Below are 24,575 nucleotides of genomic sequence, written 5' to 3' on the forward strand. Positions count from 1 at the left end.
TGCGTTTATGTCGCATCAAGCACTCATAGTTATGAATTTATCATCTGAATTGCCGACACGGCAACCGGATCAATACCAGTGAATTATTTAATCATAATACAATCTCACTTGATTGATGTATGTTATGACACGAACATCGTCGCGGAAATGACAATCTCTGTGTAGTATGTGACACCTGCTTAAGCCTGTATCATCAAACACGCATTTGTCATAATAATAATTGGATATATTGATCAACGTTATACGAAAATGTTATTGTACAATATTCATCAATTATGAAAACTAGTCATAAACAGGAGAGAATTGATTTATGGTGTCGATAATGATGACAAATTTTTCCACGATAACTAGTACGTGAAAAAATTAATAGGTTCAGACATGAATGGGATGACTGATGAGTGTCGGGAGCGATACCTGGAATTATGGGTCATATGCTGTGTATCAGACAATGGCTGCTTATCGATTTCTTGTAAATAATGTGCCATGTCAGTCAGATATTTGTAATTGAATTTATATGGTTATTTGCATATAATTTTTCTTGTATTAAATAACTACTTGCTAATAAGCATATTGATGTGAAGGGAGATGATGCTTGATAATGTCATATAGCTGGAACAGATTCATGAAATGAGATTTTATATGAATAGATGAATAGACTTCTTTTACATGAATTGATGATTTTATATGAATAGACTTCTTTTACATGAATTGATGATTTTAATTGTACTGACTATTTCATCAAACTTGGGGCTGAATTTCGGCATGTGAACAGGTCAAGATAAAAACCTGATTTGCAGAATTGTGGAATGATTTTTAAAAATAACATTCTTTAAAACTTTATTGTCTGTGCATCAGCCTCTTATCAGATGAGGATATGTAAAGACAGGTTTCAAACTTCATTATTTTAGCCAGTGCCAACCACTGGCACTGTTTACAAAAGTGTTTGTCAAATTGTAATACTGGCTGAAGTGTGTTTCCAGCCTTTGTGTAGGTGTATTTTACAGGTACTCTCATTTTAAGCTATCATCACTAGAGATAGTAGGGTGGTGTAGTAGATCAAGTGTTCTTTGGGTTGGATTCTCCAGAGCAGTACATGTTTGAAGTCAGTTCTTAGTTTGTCAAGAAAATATTGCTGGATTGCTGTTGGAATATTTCTGGATCATTGCTGGAATATTGTTGGTTGAATATTGCTTGGAAATATTGATGAAATATTGCTGGGGGAATATTGCTAAAATATTGCTTGGAAATATTGATAGATTATTGCTTGGGGTATATTGCTAGAAAATATTGATGGAATATTGCTGGGAAATATTGCAGGAATATTGCTGGGTCAGTGATGGAATATTGCTGGGAAATATTGCTGGGGGAATATTGATAGAATATTGGAGGGAAATATTGATGGAATATTGCTGGGAAATATTGCTGGAATATTGTATGGGGAATATTGCTGGGTCATTGCTGGAATATTGCTTGGAAATATTGCTGGAATATTGCTGGGAAATATTACTGGGGAATATTAGAAACTAATGTCAATATGCTTGTTACAGTATATGGCCTGTTTGACTGTATGTCATCATGCTCTGACATACTGGGTTGATGCTCTTGATTTCAACCACTAGTTTGCCTCACCTAGATTGGATTATTTGCTGCCTGTTATGAAAAACATGGAATTGATGGATGCATTAAACAACATTCACTCACCTTTCCCTAATTTATCATGATGCTCGGCATTTGAAAAACATATAGACAAACAGTTGTGTTCACTGTTACATCAGCATCTTGTGTTAACACAAGGGGACTTTTTAGCTGTACGTGTACAATGGTTGAATGGTGACTGTCAGGAACTCTCTGCCAGAGATCAGTGCTTCCACCTGCAGGTTTCTCCATGTTGAGAACAATTAACACAGCCTCTTTGCTTGCAGTCTGTGGAGACCTTTCTGTACTGAAGACATTGATTTAGCTTGTCTGCATGGTGGGACATGTGTTTGCTCAGAAAGCCTGGGTTTTACTCCACATAACCTTTCTGTTTCTCTCTTCAGTGTAATTAGTTTCTACATGTACACCCATCACTCTGTGTTCATTGTCTGTGTTTGTTACAGGTTTCATATCTACAATGGTTTCATGCATATGCTAGTTTCATATACTGATAGTTTCATGGCTGTACTTCTTTCGTCTCTGTGATAGTTTAATGTAATGGCAGTTTCATGTCTACACTTGTTTCATGTCTACACTTGTTTCATGCTGTGATTGTGTCATCTCTACACCCTAGTTTCTTACCTGTGTTAGTTTAGTTGCTACCCTAGTTTCATACCTGTGTTATTTTAATTACTCCCATAGTTTCCTACCTATGTTAGTTTAATTACTACTTTAGTTTCTTACCTGTGTTTTTTTATTTACTAACATAGTTTCTTACCTGTGTTATTTTAATTACTACCAAAGTTTCATACCTATGTTAGTTTAATTACTACTTTAGTTTCTTACCTGTGTTAGTTTAATTACTACCATAGTTTCTTACAGTTCCATTACTAACCTTGTTTTATACCTGTGTTCGTTTATTACTACCTTAGTTTCTTACCTGTGTTAGTTTCATGACTACCAACGTTTCATACCTGTGAATCATTACTTCCACACTGACATACATGGCTTAGTTCATAACTACCACAGTTTCATATTTGTTAGTTTCATGGATGCTTTTGTTTCATACCTGTGTTCGTTTCATGGATGCCCTTGTTTCATACATGTGTTAGTTTAATGGATACCTTGTTTCATACCTGTTAGTTTCATGGATGCCCTTGTTTCATACCTGTGTTAGTTTCATGGATGCCCTTGTTTCATACCTGTGTTAGTTTCATTACAGCACAAATTCTATACCTGTAGTAGTTTCCTTATTCCCCTAGTTTCTATCTGACTAGTTTCATATCCATTGCCTTGCCATGCTTTTTGTGGCATCTGTTTGCCTATATGCTCAGTATCCATGTGTATTTAGATAGATGAAGGGAGAGGATGTTAAGTGTGGCTCTACCTGAGTGTGTTGTCGTGTTTCCTCGTGTGTCCATGAGGTGTTTTGTGGTAGATTTGATACCTTCACTTCCCCGGCATCTGGCTGTGTTTTCTTGCTTGTTATTTTGATGACTTCCAGTTATAACTCAAACATGGTTGCGAACGTTTCAACTCGTCGAGAAAAAACAACAACAAACATTATTCTCGGGTTTGCACAGTTACAGTGAACAAATAGTTTCTCTAATGGGAGATTTATTTTTGCTTATAAGTGTGTTTTGAACTTTCATGCAGCTTTTTCAGTCTTGGCGTTGGAATATCATAGAGAACCGAGCTATTCAATTAGCGTACATGTGAATATCATCGGCAAAATCCCCACTGTACAGGAAGTCTGTACATCTGTTTCTCTTTGTTTGGAGAGTTACAAATTCTTTTTATCTTTAACATCTTTCTCGATACTTTTTCTTCGGCGTGGATATTTCAACTTTGAATGGTGAAAATGAAGTTTATGCACCTGCTAAATATTTGCAAAAATTTGCAGCTTTGTTTTGGCAGAGGAGAGCATCTGAGGCCGAGATTCCCACTGTGTAATCTAATCCACGAGATAATCTGTTCAAAAGCTTTGATGTTCTAATATATACCAGTGTTATTTTCAGCTCCCCTAGGGCCAAATTTCCCCGTTGTGATAAAAAATAAATAGTCCTAATTTGTCAAGGGGGGGCCGTGTGAGCTTTGATAATCTACAGATGGTGGGGGCTCCGCCATTTTCACCGGAACCTCACCAGCATTTAACAAGAATGTTGCAAGTTGATATTATTACTCCGCAAAAAGATAAAAGCATTCTAAAGGCCATATAATTTCCAGGCTGTTTGGAAATGAAAAATGTGTTTAGAATTATTGTAGTCAAGAACAGGTTTTGATTATGCAACTTGAGAGCTTCGTAAGAAATCCGGTCTTTTGATAAACTTTCGCCTTTCTTACATATGGAGAAGTATTCCCATTCTTTTACATATTGTTTCAGATATTGTTGTCTTTGAAAAATGTTTTAAAGACTTGCAGAATGGCTTGGCTTCCCTCAGTGCATTAAGTGTAAACATTTGATATTTGTATTTAGGCATATGGTTGTGACTTCATGTGCAAGGAATTCTCTCTGAATGGAAGACGAATACAAAATAACACGTGAGAGTAGCCATGAGCACCTGGGTGCTCTTTTGATAAAAAAAATGAACTTTTCACATTTATGTTAACAAATCGATATTAATGCTTTAACATAATGGGCTGTAACTCCTTCCACGTGTCAAGGTGGGCAATGTGAACATGTACATTGTTTTCAGTTACTGTAGAATAAATACACTTCCTATGAAGGCGGTTAAAAATTATTAAATTGTATAAGTGTTATAATGTTTTAATGTTAAAATATTAAATTGTATATTTAATTTGTTTTCAAAATTAATGTATATACAATAAAGAGTGCAATAAGCTTGGGACTAAATTATGGAGATACAGTTAAACATTGAATGTGCATTCATATTAGATATCTTTCATTGTTTATCAGTTGTAATTTTTGTGAGTAATGTACCTTTAAAGTCAGATTGGCAGGTAAAAAAATGGAGAGAAATGGAGTTATCTCCCTTTGCTAGGGTCTCTCTCATTCTGTGTGTGAGAGGGATTTGAGAAATTTACTTAAAATTGATTTTCTTTCTTGTCTGGCTTGTTTACAATTAAAGTAAGTTCTCACAAAGGAAGTGTGAATTTGATGGACTGTAGGGCGTCTCCGTTGATTGTGATACACCTGTGTAAAGTGATTAATCAATGATCGTTATATTTGTATTTTGTTTAAGTCACTTGATGATGATGATGATGATGATGATGATGATGATGATGATGATGATGATGATGATGATGATGATGATATGGACCTTCATCAAGATTAAAGGGCAAGATGGGATAGACCCACTGGAAGTGATAAATGTACCTGGATAAGTTTATATGAAATGTTGTTGTGAAAAGTATCAGATATCTCCGGATGTCTGATACCAAGTGTTTCTTACACTTCTAGTTATAGATGACCGACATGATCAAATAAATAAGTATGGCTAAATGAATTACCTATGTCATCAGGTACATATGACTTCCTCTGTCATCAGGTACATATGACTTTTCTGTCATCAGGTACATATGACTTTTCTATCATCAGGTACATATGACTTCCTCTTTCATCAGGTACATATGACTTCCTCTTGTCACCAGGTACATATAACTTCTTCTGTCATCAGGTACATATGACCTCCTCTGTCACCAGGTACATATAACTTCCTCTGTCATCAGGTACATATGACTTCCTCTGTCATCACGTACATATGACTTCCTCTTTCATCAGTTACATATATGACCTCCTCTGTCACCAGGTACATATAACTTCCTCTGTCATCAGGTACATATGACCTCCTCTGTCATCAGGTACATATGACTTCCTCTGTCATCAGGTACATATGACTTCCTCTGTCATCAGGTACATATGACTCCTCTGTCATCAGGTACATATGACTTCCTCTGTCATCAGGTACATATGACTTCCTCTGTCATCAGGTACATATGACCTCCTCTGTCATCAGGTACATATGACCTCCTCTGTCATCAGGTACATATGACCTCCTCTGTCATCAGGTACATATGATATCAGGTACATATGACCTCCTCTGTTATCAGGTACATATGACTTCCTCTGTCATCAGGTACATATGACTTCCTCTGTCATCAGGTACATATGACTTCCTCTGTCATCAGGTACATATGACTTCCTCTGTCATCAGGTACATATGACTTCCTCTTTCATCAGGTACATATGACTTCCTCTGTCATCAGGTAACTTCTTGTAATCGTTAATCCATGAATATTCAAAACTAGTTCCCCATTAAGCCTGAATACAGCCTTGCTCCAAGGCTGTACTGAATGCTGAGCCTATGGTTGTACAGTAATTCTATCCTTCGAAGAGACATAAGGACCCCAGACTGTTATTTATCATCTTTTAGAAATTATAATTAAAACTGTTAATTGTTTCCTCAGAGACTTGTGCAAGTCTATCCTGGATGCTGCTAACAGGTTGATTTGATTTAAACATATTTTATTCACAAATGTGAAAGGGATTGGATACAAGTAATCCAACTTAAAATACCCGCTAACAGGTTAACCATGCGTCAGTAATCAGTCATAATGATATCTTGTATGGATACTTACTGCTGTAGGGTATCTCATTCTTTATTTGAATGAAGTACTAAATTTCCAACATTACCATGTTACCATTTTAAGATGTTCCAGATGTAAATTTCAACATTTGTCTATATTTCACTTTTTCCTTTCTGGCTTTCCATTTTTCACTTACACAAACCCATTGTGGTCTTTTTTAGATAATCTAACCAATTAATGATGAATTCAATTTTATTCGTTTATTCCTGTAAGTGTATTGAGGCAGCAGGACTAACCATGGCCCCGTCTATATGTATAGAACAGTTTGAATGATACATTTAAATGTCTTCTTTTCATGATTACAGTACAACCCCAACACATTTGCTAACCACAGCTGAGAAAGCACATCAATAATTCCCGCCATATGTCTACCCAAATGCTTATTACTGATTAATTAGAAACAGTTTGCTAATTACACACATCCAATGTGATGGCATCATGAACTAATACCGATCTAATGGTGGCCGACATGATCTCTCCAAGTCGTCTCGTTACCCTGTCTGAATAGGCCACACAGTGTACATTTTTCTTCGTTCTTTGGAGAGTGATAAAAAAAAGTCCAGTCTTTCTCCAAGCTCGTTAGCACATGGAGAAAAAATGACTTATGAACGCGGCATGTATATTTGACTGTATGGCTGTCGAGGGACTTTCGTTTTTATTCACACATTTCATATTTACAACATGCTCCTGCGCCCCCCGAATCCCTATTTCTTGGTAACAGGAGTCCGAGTGGCCGCTATTGATTCTGACAGCACATTTAGACTATGAATTCACTAAAATAGCATAGCGTACAGCAACTTGGTTAGTCAAGGAACTGGGGAAATTAGACCGGGAGCCATACCACCATAGACATACATATCATTTCTGTAGAGTCTACTTCGCTTGTCTCAAATATTCCTTCATTTTACCACCCAGGGCCTACTGGTGTGAACAATATCGATTGTGATCATATATATATCAGTTGTCCAAAATTCTTTTTTGTAGCATAAACTCCCAGATGCAGATAGGTATTTCCTGGTTTGAACAGTGTACTGTTAAAGAAATATGTTATTATTTTATATTAATTTTATTAATTTTTACTATCATTACTTTATTCATGTTATATTAATTTTGTAATATGATTTACTTTATGTTTTTGATGATGCTTTTTCATCATATTTGTACTTTGGGTTCATTGCATTTTATGATTTTAATTTTTATGACTTGAAATTTTATAGGTGAATTATTAAACTAATTGAATGCTCATTGATACTGCAGGCTTCTTATTCCCAGACTGAAGTGTATTCCTGTGGTAAGATAATATCAGTGATATGTATAATTGAAAAGTAATTAGGTTAATCACTATCTCCTGTCAAACCACTGAGTGTTATATCAGGAAGAAAATCAATCAGTTGAACAGATTTTTAAAAACTTTATGATGAAATTGTTTTGTAATTATATCCAGCTTATGGATTCTGAGATTATCAACCATGAAAGAGTCGGGTAAAATCAACCCTCTTGCTATAAAACATAAGGAATGGCAGTGTTATCATGATGAAGAGAAACCAGCGGACAGATTATAATGGTCACCATTAAACTTTGAGTGCAGGAGTACTTTTCAGTATGTAATGGTGTCACTGCTTTGAAAGTTGTCCTTCCTCCATTGTTTTTCACTGCGAACTTGCCCCCTCCCTCCAAACTTTGCTTCTCCTAGGCCTGCTGGTCCACCCATCCTCACTATTTATCTTCGTTTTCCAATCCTCCCCGAAATTACTTCCCTGCCAAATGTCGCTCTCCCCCTCTTCCACAAGTCCCCCCCCATCAGCTGCACCTCCCAAACATCTTGCTGACCCCCTCTCTCTCCTTTACTGCCCCACCCAATGTATTCGTCTCTGCCCTCACCCCCACAGACTACCACCTTCGTGTTTACGAACCTCCCCCCAACACCTCTTTTCTGCCTGACTCATCCCCATGTGTATCAGCCCTGCCCCACTCTCCTTTTGACAACACTGATCCGTTTTAACTTCACCCCCCCAGCATCCCCCACCCCCTTCCTCCCCACATTTGGACATATGCAAGTGATATATTGTAAATAGAAGCAGATTTGTTCAAGTTTGGGAGCAGGTATTGTAAGGCGAGGTGTAACAGGCAATAATTAACATGATGCTATTGAATTTCATCACAGAAAACTAATCCCAAATGTGTCCGGGATAAATCACACCTGGTAGCGTGCTACCAAAGACATGCACAATTTGCGACATTATTTATGACAATGCACTGCAAAAGGGTCTTCCCTTTTTTTACCGTCTTTTTATAAAATTGGATTTGTGACAAAGACAAATAAACTCTGGAATCGAATCAACAACTTAGCAAAGACAAGTCGCCTTCGTCACCGTGGGAACAATCAAAATGAGGCACGGATGCTGCTCGTTTTTGTCTCGACATATCTGCGCTTACACCGAGTGTCATGTGATCATTCAAGTCTTCCATGAAGACTTGCATCTTTACCTTGTGATATGACCAACTATAAAATCCTGATTTCGCTGATGTTAACACAAACTTAGATTTCAAATAAATCCTTTAAAGGCTGGTAATGAGGCCTACAAAGTCACTCTGTCAACGGACCGTGTGAGCTTACCGTGTCTCATTCCGTGACATTTATGGATGTAATGTGCCATGTTAATTTTAATAAATTGTCATGAACATTAGTACATCAATCTCACCCCTTGTAGGTTTCAGCGTTACATGTTAAACATTATATTCCGCAAACCAACTTGGCAAGTTGGGCCAGTTTTTTAGCAAGAATAACAGATTGTGCAGCTTAGCATTTTGTCAGGTGCCGCATAAGTTGACATATCGGAACACGATAGAGGCTGGCACATAAAGATTCTCTTATTAAAAATTTCTTTGAACTTGTCTGCCTTCCTATGGGAAAAAAGAGGAAGGAAAAAGATAGAATTTGAGGAGTGCCGTGAGAAAGTGATGGGGCGAAGATCAGTGAAAAACTCTGTTTGTCGTCAATCAAGGGTCCAATGATGGCTCATTCTATCTTCGCTCACCTTTACAATGTTATCAATTATACCTTTGTTCTGTGAAGCAAAAAACTAATTTTAGTTATAAAAATTCAACCAAATGAGGTCCGTTAAATTCTACTCGGTTCAAATATATTGTTTTTATAAATTGCTCATGTTTTCATATTTAATATATCACTTATTATTGTATAAATTTTGAATGAAATCATATTTACTGTACTTATTATTGTATGAATCTTGAACAAAATCATATTTACCTTAATATCTATTATTGTATGCATTTTGAATGAAATCATATTCGCCTTAATACTTATTATTGTATGTATTTTGAATGAAATCTCTTCTCAGTAACTAATGTTAATGTTAAGTGACAGGGGTGTTTTTACAGACAGTTATATAGATTTTGAAAGTTTGTACATTTTGTAAAGTTTAATCTACTAGTACCTTTTGAGAAAAATGTGATTTTTTTTCAGTCTGTTGACCGTGATGTGGGGAGCTGGTGAGATCGTACTTCGGACATTCAATGGATTTTTTAATTTTCAGGTATGAAAAGCCAAATAAACGACCTTAAACACATTTGTTTGACATGCATATATTTACCGTCGGGGCCCATCACTGAATTCAGCCCCAGATGATTGGATTTGGCTAAAAACTTTCTTCCTGAAGGCTAACTAGTTATTAAAAGTACGTAGTGTTTTCCTAATGACTAGGTGTATGGTCTTGTAGAGAGCGATCCATCTGTGTGAAGGATCACCCCTAACTTGCTATCATACTGGCACCGTTGGCTCATCGCTTCTTGTCTTCTTCACACCTAGAATTTCTTCATCAGGGACAAGACTCAGGCTGAATCCGCTTGTCTTTCATTGCAACATGCTCAATCTTTTTTTCAACAATCAATAAACACAGAACGTTCTTCTGTCCCCCAGTTTTTTCCATGTGGGGTCGGAGTTTAGTAACCCCCTGCCTTGTTTGTTGTCAGCTTTGCTGGGTTTGCCCGCGGTTGACCCAGGAGCCCTTTGAGAGGGGGTGATAGCTCTTAAAGGTCTTAGTAGGGAGATTTGTGTGAATTTGTAATTCTTGAGATAACCTGCACATTTCACAGCTTGGTGAAATAAAATGATAGTGTGATGTGTCTGAGGAGGGAATGCAATGGTTGTTACCCTAAGGAAAATTGAGGGGGGGTTAGGAGGCAAAATGACAGGGGCACGGATGTCCTATCTTCCCACAGTGTTTCTGATGGTTTGGATGTATTTGAAATATGTGTGTCCCAACCCAAATCTTGTCCTCTCATTGTATGAAGCCTATATCCTGTTTAATATTGTGTATGTGTGCTTTGGCTGTGACCCTATTGTCTCTGGGTGGGGCGAACGAGGACTAACACCGACTCAAATCATATTTCACCTGCCTCCTCCCCTCACGGGCTGTGGGAAAATCTATTGTTCAAACACCTTCCCCTGCCCCTCGGTGGGGCTTATAGTGGGTTTGCCAAACCAGCCATATTGGTACATGTAAACTTCACCTCCAAGATGATCAGCAATTTCAATACTAAATTTCTTTGTTCAAAGAACTTCACAGCAAAAAAATCAACATTTTTTTCTGACATTTAGACACAACAAACAGATTTGAAGTTCATCTCGATTTTTTACAAATTTCTATCCACCTTTGGCGTTTTTTCCCTGGGAAGATATTTCCATAGGCGATTTGTATCTTAAAGTTCCCCTTGGGTGTTGTATAGTCGAGTACAACATCATATGTTGTCCGAGTTGCCGGTTCGTGAATACATTGCCATAGTGGCGAATAGCGATGATATTTGTACTCGTCAAATTAAGCACAAATGCCATACCAAAAAAACATTCATGGAATAAACGCTTCAAAGAAATAATTCCCCAAAGTGCTGTTTGTACCGTTATTCACACAGACAGCACTTCATAATTTAAATGTCACTTGACGGTATTTAACATTTTTCTGATGTTTATGTTCAAAATTGTTAAAACATATTGTTAAAAAACTATGATAGATCATTGTCGATTTTTTTTTAAACAAAGATCATATAATCAAATAAGTTTTTTAAGATAAGGGAACTAGTTGTCTCCCCTTGTCTACACAAACTGGTGGTCGTATGTGTCAGCTCTGAGTAATTTCAGTTTAATTCTGACAACTTTATCTTTAAGGGGAAGCCATGAAGGTACTTGACACTGCCTGCTAAATACAGTTATTTCATTTTATTTGTCAGAGCATGGATGAGACATATGTTTTCTCTATGCAAACTCATGCTTTTGATCCCAGAGTCAACCCACTGACTTTAATGTTCTATATACGTACTATGCAAACAATATCTTTAGTTAGAATAGAACTGCAATATTACTTGGGATGGGTAAACAACGATGTTCTAAGGTTTATTTTTTAAGATGTTAAGACAGGTGTGAAATATATGATACAAAATACGTAAACTTCATAACTCCCTTTTTCTGTTCACCTTTGTATATCTCTCTGTTTTATGATATAAATGATTTCGGTATTGGTTCTTTGAAGTTATTGTGTTAGTTTGTGAAGAAACTTAGCGAGATCTTAAGTGTATCACACACAGTGAATATTACCACCGATATCAGCAGTGAGATTTCAAAATTTTGACGACTTTTGGAAAAAATATCGGGTTGCCCCCAGTGTTGTGTGCCATAAGAAAAATACATTAGTAGTTTATCTGTTAAACAGTGATGTTTGTGTCAGGTTCAGTATAAGCTGCCAACATCAAAGGCTGGAACCAACCAATGAAAGTGATGCTTTGTGATCAAGATGTATCCCTCCCTCTTATTATCTGTTAGAAGCAGCTGAACTGAAGAATTGTCCATCACACCGAAAATATCTAGTTTTGGGTGATTTTTGTGTTTTATGTTTATAGTTTGATAAATATAATTTGTTCAGGTAGACAATAGGGACAGAAGAAATGCCCGATATGAAAAAATAGGGATTTAGTATAGTGCAAGTATTTAGTTGTGGTGAGTCGGAAATTTATTTCTCGGTCCGGTATCACAATAGGTGTGCTGGGTTTCCATTACCAATTGTGAGTACCATCTCGTTACCATGACATCACAGTCAAAATGACATCACTAATCTGTGGCAAGTAATGCTCAAAAGGGTACTTTTACACTCAACACATTTCTTCTTACTGTTTGGGGCGATGGGGTAGCCTAGTGGTTAAAGCGTTCGCTCGTCACGCTGAAGGCCCGGGTTCGATTCCCCATATGGGTACAATGCGTGAAGCCCATTTCTGGTGTCCCCCGCTGTGATATTGCTGGAATATTGCTAAAAGCGGCGTAAAACTCAACTCACTCACTCACTCTTCTTATTGTTTACTAACTGACCAAATTTGAAGAATGATTTTCAATCTGAACCTCATGTCTATTTTAATAATATTTCAATAATTGTTAATGATATCACCAAAAAGTTGCAATTTTAAGTATTATCAGCTCATGTTGATATATTTGGTATCAAAAGACATTGGGTTGATGTGATCTATTTACATCACTATGCTTCAAATATTTCCTTATAAACTAGATTTTCCAAATTTTCGCTACAATATTCTTCACAATATGTCAGTTCTAGACTATTCTTCAATGGCAGAAAGATTTGCAGAAAATGTAACTTAGTGCAGAATTACAGAAATATTGTGGAATTTGTGTTTTTGTTAATCAGTTTACTCATTTTCATGACCCGGTATATCATTTTCGGGCATTTTTATCACATGTATTTCATGGAATTTCTAACTTACACAAAGTGTAATCTTGCAATAGAATGAAATTTTCTAAGGAAATGTTTTTGTAGTATTGTGACTGCATAAACTTGGTTTACATCTAACCATATATGTTAGACAGTAAATAAAGTTTATGACGAAAAAAATTAGTTTGTATGAATTTTCAGGGGGAAATTATTATGTTATACTGCAGTTTAAACAAAGAATTTTGCTACCTTTTCAAAACAAGTTGTTTGGGACTCATAAATGGTTATTCAAGACTGGTCCTTGTTGTAAACTAAATGCTGATAATTTAATTGAAGCTGTATGATTCAAAGAATCTCAACTGTTTGTGTGTTCTACAAGAGATTTCTCAGATCATCAAAAAACCAACCAGATAATACTCATACATTTATTTTTCATATTTGGTTGGGAATAGTGGAGAATTGTTATTTGAATGAAACATTTTTTCTGATGTGAGTGAGTATGGTTTTACTCAGCCTTTTACCAATATTCCAGCAATGTCACCACAGGTGGCAGCAGAAATTGGCTTCACACATTGTACCCATATGGAGAATCAAACCTAGGTCTTCGGTATGACAAGCAAAAGCTTCAACCACTTACCTACCCCACTGCAACCTGAAAGGAAGAGTCGACAACTGATGTGAATCCCAAAACACATTATCGTTCAGAACATCCATCATGTCCACTTATTTTTTTAAATCATAGAAAGAAATATCATTTTGTTTCCATTATTTTTTAGAACAGATTTATATATTTTTTCAATTTTCAGACCATCACCTCCACTCCACAGAATATCAAAAGGCTGCCTGGAGGTATCAATACTGTCACTGAGGTTTGTCAACTTACAATTTCTCTTTTCTAATGTAATTGCTATATAAATTGATTATCTAGATTCATGTGCAGCTAGATTTTCTTTAAAAAAAATCAGTGCCTCAAAGATATTCACACATGGATCTTTGACGTAAAAACAGAACAAAGCATCTACGAAATGGAAGCGACAAAAGGGAGTTCTTATCAAAGTATATTTCTACTTAAAATTTGGTTGGGAATTGAATATATTTACTGTTTAACTTCTTATCTTGATAATATCATGAAAGAAAATGATGGAAGACCTTTCCGGAAGCTCAATGTATTAAATATAGATTGCTGAATGTCCGCATCTTTATGCTAAAAAAGATAAACACTCTTGACAAAAGTTTTTGTTTTACGAAATATAAAAATACCCCTTTAACACTAGAAGGTCTGGGAAAGTCATTAAACTGCCTATTCCTCATAAACTGTATTCTTAGAATGCTGCACTTGGAGAACATTCTCGGAGTAAAAGGCATGAGTAATGGTTTAACTTTGAGAAATATTCTCCAGATTTGTCTAATTAACTATATTGCACCAGAGTCAGCTCATCATAAATTCCTGACTTGGTAAATACATTACATCCTGCCTTGACCAGTACCTTGTTAACCTGGTCCCTGGAGTGTTAAACAGATTACCTCCCTTACTGCGGTAGAGGGCGCCCTGGTGATACATGTAGCAGCCATTGTGATGTATGGTTTGACCAGAAGGGCGTAGCAATGGGGAACATGGTAAATTCATTATTGGAAGGATTTTGGCCAGATAGATGCAATGGAAACATAGCACGTGGAAATTTAACCTGTCTTTGCTGAGAAATAAAGATGTTTCAAGATTGGTTAGTTAAAGACTAGCTATATGACACAGACATTACGAAAGTGACCTTTTAGACAGGGAAAAGCATCAATTATCATTGAATGCATTTTGGATGTATTTTGATAAATTTGTTATTTCATAATTTCATAAGAATATCCAAGTTTTCAGTTGTTAAGAATGAGATGACAGTTTCGGAACTGAAAGAGAATCTTCCAGTAAATGTTTATGTGTGAAAGGGTGTAAATACATAAATGTGTTGTTATAGTAATGCATCAACTATCATCATAAGGATTGTATCATCAGATGTATGTGTTTTAAAAATAACATGATTTATCCAAAAAGGTATTTTTTTTAAATTTCTCATATTGTATTAAGAACTCATCATTCAAAGATTTATTCTGTATCTGGTTTGATGAACAAAAACAAGATGTAATGAAACAATGATATTGAAAACAAAATCCATTACAAAAATCATAAAGCATTATTAGGGCAATAATATTCAAGGATTATGTCCAGTTTCCGAGAGGCTGAGGATTGTTTGGAGCAGGGTCTATGGTTAATCCAGAGTGAATGCCTCATATACAATCTGAAATGACATCACATAAAAGCATCCATGTTCTGTGTTCCAACTGCTCATCACTCCGGCGCCAATGCCCTCCTTGACCTGAACAAAGAGGGGGGTTAACCTTCCTTGTTTTTACCCGTCTGGGAATGCGATCGTCAGACTTGCCTCAATGCACAAGTCATGTCACAAATCACTCACTTTTCAACATTATAAATTCTACGCGGACCTGTCAACCGCTGTTGCAAAAAATGGATTTGCTGCTGGAAAAAATGGAATTATTTTTTTAATGCTGTATTCAATTACATGGCTTTGCAATAGGGTTCAATAGCATGCAAAAAAAATAATCCTTTAGAGACAGCAACTTTTGTGTGGGGGTTAACACATATTGTGTTTACAGCGCACTTTGAGTTGAGTAGTTTTCAGCTGTGAGGGGGCATGTAGTTTTGCATATTTTAGATTTAAATTAAGGATTTTTTGTTCCAATTGTGTAGATATCATATCATATCATATCATATCTCATATCATATCATATCATATCATTCCCCCATATCTGAATGTATGACATTTTAGCTCATGCTTTATATCATAACTCTTTTCAGTTGTATGTCATATAAGGTTACCAAAAATATTTTGAGATTTTCTTCTGAAGCTGTGAGGGGAGAGTTATTTTAAGTTATGTTTTTATTGTAATTTTCAAACATACATTAGTCTGTGGACATTCACTATCAACAGATGAAATGTAAATATTTTGTAGGACTTTGTAGAATTTATTTGTAAAGAAACAAGACAAAATGTGTAGGTTTTTTATTTGGATCAACTTGGGAAAGACACTCATGGAGCTAGCTATATGTTACTGGGATAGGATGAACATGAAATAACTCATTATGGCCGAATATTCATATTATATCTATAGAATCAAATGTCAGAAAATATTACATTTATCATTGCTGTAGCCTTCATGCTATTTCTATGGAGATCAAACTTTTGCCAAAGCCGGACCTGTACTGTGGTACGGTCTTCAAGATCATCTCAACTAAAGACACTGTTCCTCACACAGGCTTACAAGTGGACAACATGTCACAGCTGGTTTCTCTGTAGTGTCTTGGACCAGTTATCACTAAGTGGAGACAGGTCCTCTACAGATGATGATGATGATGATGATGATGATGATGATGATGATGATGATGATGATGATGATGATGATTATTAATAATGATGAATGATTTATTATTGATGATGGTGATTAATAATTGATGATGATCATGATTATTATTATTGATGAGGTTGGTGGTGGTCGTATTGGTGGTGGTGATGATGATGATGATGATTTTTTTATCATACATAATGATGATAGTTATTGTTTGTAATATCACTGTTATTACCATTATTATTATTTCATGTATCACACATGTGGGTATGTTTGCATAACACTTCCTGTGCAAGAAGAGATTTTAATGATAACGGATAACCCTATTTCGAGACCTGTAACACCCGAAACATCAACAGACTCATGAATAATAACTTCCCCACTACACAGACGCTACGACGAATTTCCAGTTGTGTGGTCTTAAGCTCAAACAAATGAGTGAATTATGATATTTTATGTTTCTTTTGTTTCCGTTTTCACAACCATTGAAAATACTTTCTGTTTCTTCTACTGTTATGTACCAAGCCATTTTTCCATTTCCTCCCGTTTTTCTAAGAAATGCCCACGAAGACTTTGAATCAATATTTTGCTGTATCCGCAATAGTTAAACCAGCGCCAATATGTAGACATGGCAATGCATGACAAATATCCGTTTCAATCAATACAATGATATAAATATGTTGTGGACGACATATATTGCCACTGAGAAAGTAATTTGAATTGAAATTACAGACAGTCGGATAAATCTTGGATTCTTAATTATCTTAATTTACGGGTAATATCCACTGCATAAGTTGACTTGAATACAGCGCCCCCTGCTGGGGGCCGGGGAAATGAGTTATGTAACGTTAAATGACTTATGATGATCATGTACATGTTAATTGTTATGATTTATATTACAATGGTAGGTTCGGTTTGAGAAGAACCTTAGCGGAAAACCAGATAATGACAGACCTGCTGACATGGCAGTAATTTATATTGCACATAAATTAACTTTTATTATTAATTTGTAAATAACAAGTCTGCTTAGAGAAGCAGGGTTAGCAGGTAGCTAATGAACCTATTGTACGTTACAGCTTCAGTTTCCTCCGCTGGACGACCCCCCAGATTTTGAACAATTTTGAAAGCTCATATAGCAAAGGTTCTTGAGGATAAATGACAGATCCCCAAATTTACTACCCTTTGCCGGACTGCGAAGTTTGATCAGAATTAATCAGTTTCATAATTACAGAGTTGGACTGGTTGTTCAGAGAACAGGAATCCTTGCAAGTAATCGGATCTGTTCAGCCACACAGCTATAAAGGAGAAATTGCAGATTAAAATAGACCTCTACTTAGCAAATATGCAGCGTAAATCAATTGACAAGGAAAACTTACAGATGTAGGCCGTAAATGTGAACAGTAAGGCCTCGGAGGTGAGATTTGGTAACATGGACCAGAGCTGGATCGTAAATATCTCCGACACCTGCGCGAACATATCGTCATAGAGGTTAAACAGGAGGCTTGCTAAATGACTCATTCCCTCACATGCTTTGGAAAAGTTTATTCCTTTTATCTATAAAGTAATAATTTATTGTTGGTTTATATAGGGAGTTACTCCTGGATAAAGAGTTGGGAAGTAGTTCAGTGCTGGTAAGGGATAGACAATTGGGTGCAATCTCTGAGAGGTTTTGGAAGCGCGACAACCTTTAAGTCTTTCTGTAAGATAAAGACTGTCATTTAACAAAGACCTAGCATTGTGTGAACAAGTGCATCATCTTGAAAGATAAAGACGAGACGGGTGGAAATAAGAATCTTATTTCAGTAAGAAAGTCATTTCCAGTTTTGAATAAACTTTGACCTTGGATGATAATTCAACAATGGCATTGGCTGTTTCTGTTACCATGTGTCAAGACTTTCGCCAAATAGTTTTCTTTACAAGATAAAGGGACTGATTAAGAAACAGCCTGCTATGAAGTTATGTCCCATTTTTTAAAACATTTTTAATTTTTTGGAAGAAATTAACACCGAGGATGAATGTGTTCACAGAATCTTGTTTTTGAATTATAATTACGATGTTATTTATGTGAAAAGATAACCATTTTTACATATTTTCCTGTGCTTTGTAATTTCTGTGTAAATGTTTGGGGGGGTCCTGAAATAGCATATTAAATTAAGAACAATATCTGTCGTTCACTCATATTGGCTAATAAATATATCAGGCAAAGCTTGGAACGAAAAGCATTAATTTCACTTGTGACACACTAGCAATTTTCTACCTCATGAGTTATTCTATAAGCATGGAATATGATGTAAAGATTTTTTAATATATGAATGTAACCAAAACCCTTTCCATGTTAATCTGATCTCTCTACTAAAACAGCATTGATCGAACAATTCTGACTATATCATAAGCATGTGCTTGTGAATCATTATCAAATGGTGACGGTTGATACCAGATGTTCAGAAAAAGATGAGGATATCATGTGTTACTGGTGTCTCTCATCACAAATGCATGCAAAGGCATGTCAATTACTCATCTGGAACAAAACAAATACCTAAATGAGTTTCAAATGATATTTTAGAAAAAAATAAGAACATGTGATTTAAGATCATTTTGAGAGATTTCTGAGACATTATGACTTGCACTGAGAGTAAGATTGCCAAGATTTGCTGATTTCTTGTTTGACTGTGTCACATAAAACCTTCCTCCCACATCACGTTGACTCACCAGGATGTACCTGATATATTGTTACACACCCTCCTTCACTCACTCACTCACCTGAACTGGGCTATCCATATTTCTTTCTGTTTCCAATCTCCTACCTACCCTGAATTTTCATTCCTACATGAATAAATAGATAGTTTTCTATCTTAATTTTCATAGTAGCTATGGACATTTCTGTCTTGCTGTGATGAAAAAACTACTCTTACAGATGCACACTCATAAAAAAGACTGGTCAGATTGATGTTTTTGTTAATTTTTACATTTCATGAGTTACTTTTTTTATGTGTTATTTTTTACTTATTTTTCACACTCAGCTGCCCTCTCACTGGTTTGGATTAAAAGATGTACAAAATAACTGTAGCCTCAGTCTGGGACATAAAACATATAAAATTACATTTCATTTATTGCATCATTGAATATACCAAAATGAAATGAATCAATGCATTTGTACCAAAAAAAAATGAAAGAAAGATCTTAGAAATTAGATTTTTAAAAAAAATGCAACTTACAAATATGTACAATAAATACATATCGTTACTTTCACCAAGGAAATATTTGGAATGGAGAAGAAATTTGTTTTACTATCACATTTTCTTCTTTATCAGCAAGATTTATCAATTTATGTTTAATTAGAGTAAAGTATTAAACATTACTATCAACAGAGCAATAAAACCATCTCTTCAAAGTTACAGATTGATCTGTAGGTTTGAAAACCTTCTACTTACATGTAATCCATTAGGCCTGTTGGCTGGTTAATCTTGTATTTAGACAAGTAAACTTAATATGTATAGCTATGCTATCGCAACCCCAATTTCATAGCCATTAATTGTGTATGTTTGTCTCAAGTTGACTGTCTGAGTTTTAATATCTGGCAGACAGACCAAGCACCCAGTCGATACTGTTTTCTCTTGACACGGGCACTCCGGTCAAAGATTTCATTAATTCATGTTTCTCCGACAAATAAGCAAACATATGCTGCGAATATTTCATATTGGTTAATATATGTGTGTTTGCATGTACTTGGATTGTTAAAAGCAGGATATAAAACGAAAATATTAAACACATCAATCATAAGTTATAAGAAAAGGCAAACAATATCTTATTGTATATTTGAAAGGCTGTTTGATGTTCTTACGAATTCATGACCACCTGATTTGAAACGAAAATTGTAAACATATCAATCATTTGTTGTAGGAAGTTCGGTGTGGAGAGTAGTCAGCTGGGACCCCATGGGGTGACTTATGACAGCCTGAAGTTCACACTTGCAGTTCATATCAGTGTTTGCACAGTAACTGCTTGAATTCATAACTTGGAAACATTCCCTTGATCTTTATAAGCAGGCTGAAATATTTCATAATAAGGATACTTGATTGTCTCTGGGCGAGCTGTCCCATCTGTGGGACTACGTTAACCCTTGTCTGGCTGACTGGGAGGTGCCTTGTACCACTGGACACAATGGCCTCAAGCTGGTTGTTGTGTTACCTGGGAGATAGGTCTGTGTGTGTAATGTACCAGTATGTGTGTGAATATCTGTATGTGTGTCATCTGTGTGTGTAACATCTGATGTGTGTGTGACATGTGTGTGAATATCTGCATGTTTGTCATCTGTGTGTGTGTATCTGTAATGTATGTGTAATGTCTAAATGTGTATGTGGTGTATCTGTGTGTCACGTGTGTGTGTGTGTAATGTCTGAGTGTGTGTGATATGTTTGGATGAGTGACACATGTGTATGTGTGTGTGAATATCTGTATGTGTGTCATCTGTGTGTGTGTGTGTGTGTGTGTGTGTGTAATGTCTGAATGTGTGTGTGACATCTGGATGGGTGACATATCTGTATGTGTGTAACATCAGATGTATGTGACATGTGTGTGTGTGAATATCTGTATGTGTGTCATCTCAGTGTGTATCTGCATGTTTGTGTGTAATGTGTATGTGATGTATCTGCATGTGTGTCATTTCTCTGTACGTGATGTGTCTTTATCTGAATGAGTGACATATCTGTATGTGTGTGTGTAATGTCTGTTTTTGTGTGTGACATGTGGATGACTGAGGTATCTGTGTGTCATCTGTGTGTGTAATGTCTGATGTGTGTGTGACATGTGGATGACTGAGGTATCTATGTGTGTCATCTGTGTGTGTGTAATGTCTGATGTGTGTGTGACATGTGGATGACTGAGGTATTCATGTGTGTCATCTGTGTGTGTGTAATGTCTGATGTGTGTGTGACATATGTGGATGACAGGTGTGTCATCTGTGTGTGTTCTAATGTCTGAATGTGTGTCATCTCTCTGTGTGACATGTCTGTATGTGTGTCATCTATGTGTGTGTAATGTCTGATGTGTGTGTGTGACATGTGGATGACTGAGGTATCTATGTGTGTCATCAGTGTGTGTTCTAATGTGTGAATGTGTGTGTGTCATCTCTCTGTGTGACATGTCTGTCTGTGTATCATCTGTTGTGTGTGTGTATCATCTGATGTGTGTGTGACACATCTGGGTGTGTAATGTATGTGTATGTGTGCTATCTATCTGTGTGTAACGTCTGATGTGTGTGTGACATATCTGAGTGTGTGACATGTCTGGGTTTATGACACATCTGGGTGTGTGACGTATCTGGGTGTGTGACATCTGTGTGTTTGATGTATCTGGGTGTGTGACGTATCTGGGTGTGTGACGTATCCGGGTGTGTGACGTATCTGGGTGTGTGACGTATCTGGGTGTGTGATGTACTAGTGTGTGACATATCTGGGTGTCCGATGTATCTGTGATGTATCTGGGTATGTGACGTATCTGGGTGTGGGACGTATCTGGGTGTGTGACGTATCTGGGTGTGTGACATATCTGGGGGTGTGATGTATCTGGGTGTGTGATGTATCTGGGTGTGTGACATATCTGGGTGTGTGACGTATCTGTATGTGTGACATATCTGGGTGTGTGACGTATCTGTATGTGTGATGTATCTGGGTGTGTGACATATCTGGGTGTGTGACGTATCTGTATGTGTGATGTATCTGGGTGTGTGACATATTTGTATGTGTGTCATCTCTGTGTAACATCTGATGTGTGACGTTTGTGTGTGTGACATATCTGTATGTGTGGCATCTGTGGGTGTGTATTGTCTGATGTGTCTGACATATCCGTATGTGCTGTGTCTCTGTGTGTCATGTCTAAATGTATAACCTGTGTCATCTCTGTATGCCTGCACTGTGTTTCTGCAGTTTGATGTTGACAATGTTAAATTTGTCCAAGGAAAGCCCAAATTGACATATCACAAACACATTTATCTCTCCAATGAAACCAAGGCCATTGATCAGATGATTTAGACAGTAGCATAGTGGAAGCAAAGTTCAATTCTGGTACACACAAACCAGGTTGCATTCTCTGATGATGGGACAACACCTACAGGAGCTGGTTAAGGAGGCATAGGAGAGACAGCAATTTGTTGGCTGTGTGTGGCCGAGAGAACAGAATATGGGCAAAACAAGCCATGCTGATGGGTTTCAATGTCACACTATTGCAGGAAAGCCATTATTCTGAGAGATGGAATGCCCATGCAGTCCCTAACTAGACCCAGCTCTATGGGATCCTTTTTTGTACCATGATATAATTAGCAGTGTGCTGATAGGATCTGTAACACTCTGTAATCAAGTTTGGCATTTTGAGAAATTTGAAATGACGTTAAAAAACGCTTAAAATGAATTCAAAGACATCACAATAGTATGATTTATGATGGTTTGTCGACCAAGTTGTAAATGCATAAAGTGAAAGGTTTCGATGTCCTACTATAATGTACTGAATTGGCTATTAATGTTATAAATTAATTTTTCTTTCTCTTGACACCAGAAATGGGCTTTATACATTGTACCCACATGGGGGTAATCAAACCCAAAAGCATTTACGTTTTGAAATAGAGACTCTCTTTTGTCAATCCCTCTTTGCCCAGTCTTTATCAGATATTTTGATATATTACCTCATTATATCTTCCATTATGGCATGTTGAACTAGAGATATTCTCACTATCTGCAAACACTTTAATCACTAGGCTACCCTACATAATCATAAAATATCCTAAAAGCCCCTCATATGACGACTGGTGATTAACTGTCTGGCACTTACCATCAAGTCTTTTGTGGATATCCCACTGAAAGTTTAGCATTATATTAATGTAACATATAGAAGTTAACAGGTCATCTCATTTTGATTGACACACAATCATACACCGATTGCTGGTGTTAGTCATTTACTTTTCCAACCCCATTTTAATATTCAAGGCAATTGATCTCTGATTGCAAATTTGCAGTGCAATTCCTTTACCCTCAAAGGAGCTATTTCAGGAATATTGTATCTGCACATCGTATCTGCACATCGGAAATTTCTTGCAGATATTATGATATTTGAAAGGAATCCTTGCTGATATTGAACCTGGTATTTGATTCTTATTAGATTTTCTGTTGGTGATTTGTTGCCTTCATAGACATCATGTCTCAAAATGGCCTTCAGAAGTTGGAAATTATGATATATTATTACTGCTGTGTCTAGGTTGATGGCTGTTTGATTAATGAAATGCTAGACAGTATTAATATGATTGGCTTATAATTACATTCAAGAGTTTATGAAAAAAGATCACCTTTCTTATGTATGATATTAAAATATGACGGTGAGAGAGCTTCCTTAAGTAATCAATCTGTACGGTGACGTTGAATCAAGTGGCACTTCTCACAGAAAAGGACATGATTATTACTGAGTTTCAATTCATAAGTCCATCTGAAGCTAAATACTGTACCGGTAATTATAACGTAAACATTCCCAATGGATTATGGTAGCCTTATTCCTGTGGATTCACAGAATACATACAGAAAATCAAAAGAAATTTTAACACAAAGTCATAGCTATTCCTAGTGGTATACCTAATCTACCCCTGAGTTATCTCCCTTGATCCTGACGTCACTGTATTGTTCTCCTAGAACCCTTCATATAATTTTTCTGTATGGATTGGTTGGTAGATCAATTGTCAGATTTTAAATTTCTTTGTATTCCTATGAATGTTTTCACTCCCACCTACCATTAATTCATATGCAAACTAGGCAGGATACTTTCACTGTCTTTATACCTATCATACTGAAGCTCTCACCTCCAGCAAAACATCACCTAATGTATTCCTCATACATATGATACCTCACACTCAGACGACTTCTCCACTTCCCAACCTCCCTCACCCCTCTCCCTACCCTTCACAACCCTCCCCATAAACCCATGCTGTACCCTGTCCCCTAAACCCACCCCTGGTAACCCTGTCCCGGCATCCAACCATCCTGCACCCTATTCAGAGCTCCAGAAAGATTTAGCTCATGTGGGTACTGTACCCACTGTATTTTTTTGGAGTGGATATTATGAAGATTGAGTGGGTATTTCATTTTCCGTTACCCACTGCTTTCAAATATGTGCGTATTTCAGTCATTTTACTCACCTAAGTATTATGTCATTGAT

The 24,575-nt window shown here is 36.5% G+C and overlaps 1 protein-coding gene across 1 annotated transcript in view; it reads left to right on the forward strand.

Annotated features, from left to right (window-relative positions):
* LOC124284125 (zinc finger and BTB domain-containing protein 24-like) overlaps positions 1–24,575 on the forward strand; it is a 201,917-nt gene that overhangs the window by 155,989 nt on the left and 21,353 nt on the right. The window contains exon 6 of the mRNA XM_046720186.1: positions 13,778–13,840. The gene's annotated coding sequence lies outside the window, so the exon portion shown is untranslated. The remainder of the gene's footprint in view (positions 1–13,777; positions 13,841–24,575) is intronic.

Source organism: Haliotis rubra, unplaced genomic scaffold (genome assembly GCF_003918875.1).
Source record: "Haliotis rubra isolate DU_JTF1 unplaced genomic scaffold, ASM391887v1 Scf11, whole genome shotgun sequence".
Lineage (NCBI taxonomy): Eukaryota > Metazoa > Mollusca > Gastropoda > Lepetellida > Haliotidae > Haliotis > Haliotis rubra.